Genomic DNA, 8337 nt, shown 5'->3' with positions numbered 1-8337 from the left:
TTTCCTTTTGGCTATTAGTTTACATTGTATGCACTGGTGGCATTGTTTTAACCTTTCTTTTTGTGTTGGGCAGGTGCTGTGGGCCCCAGGCGGAAGCCCAACTCCCTGGTGGTGGTGTTCTTCACGATTCCCTTTTGAGTTGGTGTGCAGTGTCACAGGTGGTTAGTTTGTGATTCCTTTCCCCTTTTTGCTTCCCTGCCGCTGTGGTAAGCCCCAGCCCTGTCCTTCCTCCATTTTATCCTGAAAGCCAGCATATTGTTTGTTTTTGTATTGTTAATTTCATTTGTAATAAAATGTATTTTTATATGGAATGCTCTCTGCCCCCCTGTGGATAACTGAACATGTGTGACCCTTTAATTCTTTAATTTCCTGGGGGTGAAATTCCCCTAGGTGGCGTTGTTGCAAACAACCACAACCCAGTCCGCCAAATTCGCTTAATAGAAGCACACGCAGTTCATGCTGAGAAAATAATTAAAGATGGAGAGAAGAAGGATCTGCATAATGCCACACTGACCATTCTGAGGTACACCTCGCGGGAACTCTAGAGCTAAAGGATGCGGGCAGAATAGAAGAAGAAGGGGAGACCACATATGATCCAGACACATGTTTTTACTGTGGAGAGAAGGGGCACTGGGCATAAAATTGTCAGAGGAAACAGCAACCTTACAGGGCTGATTGAACCGAGGCAGGGGTGGAGGAGAGGGAGGAACCAGCATCTTTGAACACAGAACGAGACCACGAGGAACACTTCACACATCAAGAGGGTGAATGCACACTAACTGAAACACTGATCACAGAAGTAATAGATTTTTTAGAAAAGAAAGATGACTTACTGATAGGAACATACGTTAAGTATCAGTCAGATGCTTATGCTCATATGCCAACACACTAGGGCTATAGTGATACACTAATCTCACGATACGATACACGATATTCAGCCAACGATTCGATACGATACACTTACATAATTTTTCTGAACGATTTTAAAGGGACAGTGTGATTTTGGCGACATCTTGTGAGTATTCCATTGACTTGGATGTAATGAATTGAACTGAAAACTGAAAGCATCAATTACACAAAATATGGCTCTGACTGGACAGAGAGAGTCTACAGCTTGCAAATGCTGGACAAAATGAATCAAAGATGTGGTGAGAAAACTAGTTTAATTTATTGAAACAGCGCAAACTGTAGCTTACAAGCCTTTGAAAAGTAAATAAAGTGCAGTATTACAATGAACAATGGCGTGTTAAAAAGTGCAGCAAGTGGCCTGTTCTGAACAGATTCTTTGACAGCTTTGTTTAGCTTGACACTGAACATATGAGGTAGCCAGTCTAGCCACCAGGAAAGTAAACATAGTACCATGGCTTCTCCAAAACAGCCAATAATTCAAGTCACTAAGAACAACATTTAAACATTTAACTTAAAATGTACCCGTCTTAGCCGAGTAGTTTAAGGCCTGTAGGTCCTGACCTACAAGTGAACGCTAAACAAAAGTCTCCTCTCCACATAACTGCAGACCAAATGATCTACAATTTCTTCAGATCTTTTGTTCAGGAATAGAATCTGATCGACGTGCTCTGGGAGAAGTGCACTTCTCTGAGCAGTGATGATATCTCTGACGGTGGAGAAAACCCTCTCCGAGGAAACATTAGTGCCAGGGACGCAGAGGTACCTTTTAGCAAGGTGTGACAAGAGTGGATACTCATACTGGTGCTCTTTCCACCAGACCAATGGATCTTCTTTCACTTCCAAGAGATATGCCTCCTTGTAGCGGGTCATCTGCTCCTTGGCCTTGTCTTCTTGGGTATTTGTCCTGGGTCGTGCTGCAACACCACCACCGTATCGTTCACCAAGAAGAGCAGTCAGCGGACATGACAGCCTTGGATTCCTGGGTGGAGGATGCTGACCTTCAAATAAATAAACAATAAAAACAAAAACACATTATTTATAGTTAAGCACATTCCATAATTCCTACACAGAGGTTCAGACAACATTGTGCTCCACTGGATAACAATGGGTGATACTGACCTTGACTGCTCTCTCCTTCCTTGAGTCGCTCTCCATCATCTACAACCTCTTCTTCAGATGTCATCCCCTCATCAGCAGCACTAGCATTTGCTGTCCTCTCTTCATCCACACTCCAAAGTGACAACTAAATTAAATAGGTCAACATGAAATGAAATTCATGAGCTTTTACTGTAATAAATCTTTTAATTACTATATTTAATATCTATGCCTTTAAAACTGTTAACAGTATAGTATTTATGCTTTTAAACTATTTAATTTGTATCCATTTTAAACTGTTAACGTTGTAGGATTTGCCTTTTAAACTTTGAACAATGTATTATTTAGGCCTATGCTTACTCTTGCCAGGAGATGGCAGATAGGATACAAGGCCAAGGGTTAAACCTAGCAGTACCATCATTGCCTTACCTCTGATGGCTGCATGCTCAGTCTTGCAGCCTCTGCAATCAGTCCATCATAAACTTCTTGTCTTTCGTTCTCAGTCAGGAAGGGAAGACTTTTGAATCTTGGATCCATCGCTGAACATGCATGGAGAGTTGCCTTGAGGTCGATGTACCTCTTCCGAACCTGGTAATCACGTCTGTCTTCAGCTTGTGCTCTGGTAGTCGTAGAAGCCTCTGTTTCTCTTTCAGCATGTGGTTGGCTGTGGTGCTTCATCTGAAGAAGTTCACAATGCGTCTCACTCTTCCCAACAGACATGCGACTGCTGTGATTTTGAGGGCAAGTTGTGCAGCCAGATTTAGCGTGTGAGCGTAGCATTTGACATGAAGTGTGAGCGCTGCCTCCTCAGCTGCGATAGTCATATTTGACGAGTTGTCAGTGACAATTACTGGATCCTTTTCTGTGATTCCCCACTCAGCGAGGGCCTTTCTCAGATGTTTTGCCAGGTTGTGTCCGGTGTGGCTCTCGGGTATGTCCCTGTTTTGTAAGACATATGTAACAAGCTCCCATTCCTTGTTGATGAAGTGGGCCGTGATGGTGACATAAGCCTCAGTTGTTCGCGAGGTCCACCCGTCACGCGTCAGGGCAACTCTCTCCGCGCTGGCCAGAGAGGCTTTGACGTGTGCCTTTGTCTGAGTGTACAGTCTGGGAATGCAAACCTTGGTGAGGTGCTCGTGGGTTGCAATAGGATAGCGGGGCTCTATCACGTTCACCATGCGCCTAAAGCCTGCGTTTTCCACCACCGAATAAGGTCTCAAATAATGACAAATAAAGTAAGCAATGGACTCTGTAATCTTCTGCGACCTTGGTGAAGTAGATGGGAACTTGTGGGAACAACCTCAGTCGCTGTCCTGCATGGTTTGTTTTGGGTCACGCCACAGCTTCTTGGGTTCCTCAGTTAGCATTACCTTGTCCGGGTGGTGATGTTTTAGGTGTGCTCGTAGGTTGGTGGTATTACCAGAGTATTTAACGTTAACGCACAGCTTGCAAACCGCCAGACTTTTATCCAAATCGTCGCATTCCCTCTTTCTTTTGAACCCAAAGTGCTCCCACACATCTGCTTTTTTTCACAAAGGTGCTGGGTTTATGTTCGCCGCCATTCTGACTGACGGGTAACGTTAACTGATTCTAAATTGATAACTTGATAGAAATGCTCTACAGCGACACTAGCGGCTGGCTGACCTAATCGCTCTTCCAGCAAAGCGAACGGGGGGAAATGGGCAGCTAGCAGAGTGCCAGGCACACTTAATTTTCCAGCCATGACTATCGTATCGATAGTCATGGCTGGAAAATTGATACTTTATGGGGAAACAAAATATCGATATATTTCGCAGTATCGATAAAATTGCTCAGCCCTACAACACACTCACTCACAGTGCTAGGGAAAGAGATTACATTCCTGGTAGATTCAGGAGCAACACATTCAGTCATCAAGAATGATATGTTTGACACACCTCCTAAGATGAGCGGACGATTTGTTAGCTCTGTGGGGGCTTCAGGAAATGCTGTGGTTGAAAACTGTATACTGTAGACTCTCTTATCATGTAGTGATAGTGTCACAGGAAAATTCAAGTGTTAATTTTTGCTATCCTCATGTTGTCCAATTAATTTGATGGGATGAGATGTACTATGTCTTGTGGGCATGTCTCTCATTTCAACCCCATCAGGAGTCGATTTACACATGCGTTGAGTATAATGCTGATCCACTATTGTATGTGTATGAGTGGAAGCTCTGTTCATCTGTTGTCACAGCCATCAACACTGATCCAGTGGATAAAGCACATACAGTCACACTAGAGACAGACACCATGTACATGCAACCAGAAGATTTACACTACACTGCACACGTACACAAATGGAAAGATGCATGATTTGAAAAAAGATGGTTCAGAGGAAGTGGTATAGAAGGATGTGTGAGAGAAAAGTTAACACTAAGTTGTATGTTCTGGAATTAACATAGATGTGCTGTTTCTGTAATTTTACCCAAACCAGAAAATAAGTCACCCTCTCAGTTCCTCCACAGATGTTCAGAGGCTGATTCACTTTTTGACTTCCCTGGTTCACACCCACATGTCCCGATTTCAAAGCACAAAAATGATAAATGGCAAGATTTGGGACGGTGGATAAGAAAATGTGTCAAAACTGACATTTGGGAAAAGACATCAGTTCCTGTTGTTCAGCATAATCCACATGTGAAGGTGTATAGAAAACAATTTACATCTGTTGTTCACACACACAACTACTGTTCAACTGGTACCAGACACCAATACAGACACACAATATGCACATGCATATTTACATGATAGAAACAATATTTCAGAAACGCACCCAGCGCTAAACAAAATCCCGAAGACACTTTGGGCTCAGGGCAATCATGATGTGGGTTTAATTCGAAACATTGAACCTGGGGTTATCACACCAAAATCGGACTACAGACCACATCAATCACAATATCTATTGAAACAGGAAGCCATAAATGGTATTACACCAGTTTTCAACTCTCTATTGAAGGCAGGTGTAATTGTTCCTTGCAAGGATTCACCAATGCGCACTCCGATTTTTCCGGTCAAGAAAATTCGAGATAAATCACAACCTGATAATTGGAGATTCGTCCATGATTTGCAAGCTGTCAATGACGCAGTACAACGTGCTCTGTCTGTTTCAAATCCTTACACAATCCTTTCCCATAGTAAATGGTTCTCTATTTGTCAGCATTCAAATTGATAAAGACAGCCAGTTTGCATATGAGTTTAAAGGAGAAGTTCGTTTTTTTTCAACCTGGTCCTTATTTCCAGCATATGGTATGTAGATCTACTCACCCATAAAGGTTTGGAGTAACTTTGAGTCCTTCGGACGCTTTTAGATCCACACGCGATTGGCATATATACATACAACGCAAGGGGCTGGGGCACCAACAATACTGCCTCTAAATAACGCATTATCTGCCACGAAACTCATTATTTACTATGAATCGCCTTTAACAGGAAAGGTTATACATTCACAAGCCTTTGTCAGGGCTATTGTGAATCACCAACCATTTACAACCAGGCACAAAAGGAATGCTTAAGCACATTGGAGATAACACCAAGAAGTGCACTTTTACAATATGTTGATGATTTAATGATTTGTGCGTCAATCAAAAAACAATGTCAAAAGGATACTGTGGCTCTCCTAAAACACTTAGCTGCAGAAGGACACAAGGCAAGCCTAACAAAAATGCAGTTTGTAAAAGACCAAGTTTAATTTTTAGGGCATGTGTAGCACCTTTGGTCCTGACTTTTAGGTTAAAGAGACATCACATCGCTCTAGGTCCGGTAGGAGTTGCACCAGGAATTTACTCACAAAAAGGAGTGGGTGTGGTTTGATTTGAACAGGTGACACTTTAATAACAATGCACAACAACAATAACATTGACAGCTTAGCTGTACTTTTATTTACCAAATGAGGCGTCACAAAAATAAAAAAGACACAAAATCAGAGTCCATTGAAGTTGAGCTCTCCAACTCAAGAAAGTTCAGTTCTGAAAAAGGGATCCAATTGTGTGGATGTTCTGTATCAATGTCCATTCAAGTATGTCATCCTAAATCTCTACTACCCGGGTAGGTGAAGAGTGTGTGTGTCTTATCTGTTCTCAGAATGTGTGATTCAGATGATCTGGAGTCTCAAGGTAGGTTCTGTGGCTGGCCACACCACATCTCCAACTCTCTCTCTCTTTCAGAATCGCTGGGCTGGGCTCGCCATCTTAATCGTCTCTCTATCTCTCTGATAGTTGATCAGACTAGCACGAAACAAAAAAAAAACCAACCTACACAGAAAGTGCAAAGTTGTAAGGATCTTCATCTGATTCTGTCTCAGTTTCTTATGAGATCTCAACATTTTCAGCTCTAGCTCTAGGCATGAAATATATTACCAAATATCAAGGAAATACATACACACACTAAAATGAATTACTATGAATTAGTTTAACCATAAATGTAACCAATTATTCATGAATTACCATCCACAACAGTGTCATTTTTAACAGATACATAACTTGTGCATCCCTTTTAACTTCTATTTTACTTATATCATCAATTTTTAGCTATTTTAATCCATCTCTCTAATATTTAACTCTTTTAACATCAGATGAATTACAATTTTTATGCTCAACTGTAATTTCTTGAATCAAATATCAAATATACCACACCTCAATGGCACTGTTACCCATTGCAGTGGCTATTAACACAAATGAGTAATTCAAATGGCATAAAAAGAAATGAAATGCACCTTTTCTTTGCAAAACATGAAAACTTAGCTTTAACTTAGCGATTAGCATGAGCTAAGCACAACGACCAATAAAGCAATTAGCAACTCGGGCTAGCGATTAGCATATCGCGGTCGCGATTAGCATTAGCATAAAGCTAGCAACCTTTTTTCAAGCAATAAACTACAATATAAAGTGCACGAAAGTCGTGGGGAAACATTTGAAAACATCTTATGACATCTATTAAGTAACTTAGATCAACTTAAACCGAGTTAATAGCACAATATATTCATCTTTTCCTCCAGCCAAGTAGCGAACAACCAGCTAACAGTTTGCTAACTCACCAGAGGTTCATCAAGCATGAATTCTCATAAAGGGGGGTTTATCCTCCTCGGCTCAAAGCTTATCCGGACGAAGCCTGGATTTGCCTGTGACTACCGTCTCTGTCTGCGGACGTCTGTTTTAATTTAGCCGTGGCTCTCTGCTACTGTTTGCTACAGTTTGCTACTGTCTGCTTCGTGGTTTTAGAGGGAACTGCGTCACACACAGGTGCAGACTTCTTCACGCGATACTTGTCTTAGGCTCATGGGAAAACACTGCCCCCTACAGGAGATGAACTGAGTGTCTAAATGACATATACAGGGTTAGTGACCTGATTTTTTATGTGGGTTACACATGTGATCACAGCAGAGGGCAAATCCCTCTCCCCTAAGAAAGTAACAGCAATTCAAAATATTCCAAAATCTGTCACAAAGAAACAACGTATGTCATTCCTGGGAATGTGCTCATATTGCAGATCATTTATTCCTAACTACACTGTCCTTGAAGCGCCCCTCTGCGCAATCGTACACAGGCAAGGCCTACAAGCACACAGTAAGGTAACAGGGACTGATGACGCAGAGAAAGCTTTCACTGACTTGAAACTGACCTTACAATCAACCCCGACTTTAGGAATACCGAACTCTGACCGACCTTTCACACAGGCAGTTGATGAGAAGGGGGTCTACATGACATCAGTGCTACTCCAAGAATGTGGTGGCAAACAGAGACCTGTGGCATTTTTCTCAGCAAAACTTGATACTGTTGCTGCAGGCCTGCCTACTTCTCTTAGAGCTGTAGCAGCTGCAGAGAAGGCTGTGATGGCATCCAGGGATTTAGTACAATACTCCCCACCACTGCTGGTCCCATATGCTGTGTCTATGATTTTGTTGGATCAAAAAACATTGCATTTGTCTGCTGCACACCGGCTTCGTTATCATGCAATTCTGTTGGACATGCCCAATATCACTGTGAAGAGATGTAATGTTCTAAACCCAGCAACTCTTCTTCCAACAGAAGGAGATGGTGAACAACACAACTGTGTAGTAACAATAACCAAAGACTTACAGGAAACGCCATTGCAGAATCTGGTCCAGAATGTTTGTGGATGGATCAGCATCTCGCAATTCAGACACAGGAGCAAATCTAGTTGGTTTTTCTGTGGTAACAGCACATGATACACTGATTGCACAGCCACTCCCTTCCGCTCTCTCTGCATAAGCAGCAGAGCTCACTGCTCTCATTGAAGCATGCAAGTTGGCAAAAAGGGACAACACTGAATATCTACACGGACAGTAGGTATGCATTTG

At 42.1% G+C, this 8337-nt stretch overlaps 1 pseudogene; it reads right to left on the bottom strand.

The window, feature by feature from the left end:
* Positions 1-1154: 1154 nt before the first annotated feature.
* LOC138407303 (E3 SUMO-protein ligase ZBED1-like) lies at positions 1155-3530 on the bottom strand (annotated as a pseudogene).
* Between the last annotated feature and the right edge of the window lie 4807 nt (positions 3531-8337).

The sequence above is a fragment of the Paralichthys olivaceus genome, chromosome 3, assembly GCF_024713975.1.
Source record: "Paralichthys olivaceus isolate ysfri-2021 chromosome 3, ASM2471397v2, whole genome shotgun sequence".
In the NCBI taxonomy this organism is placed as follows: Eukaryota; Metazoa; Chordata; class Actinopteri; order Pleuronectiformes; family Paralichthyidae; genus Paralichthys; species Paralichthys olivaceus.
Note: the sequence above shows the minus strand (reverse complement) of the source record. Positions and strands in the feature narration are given on the sequence as shown.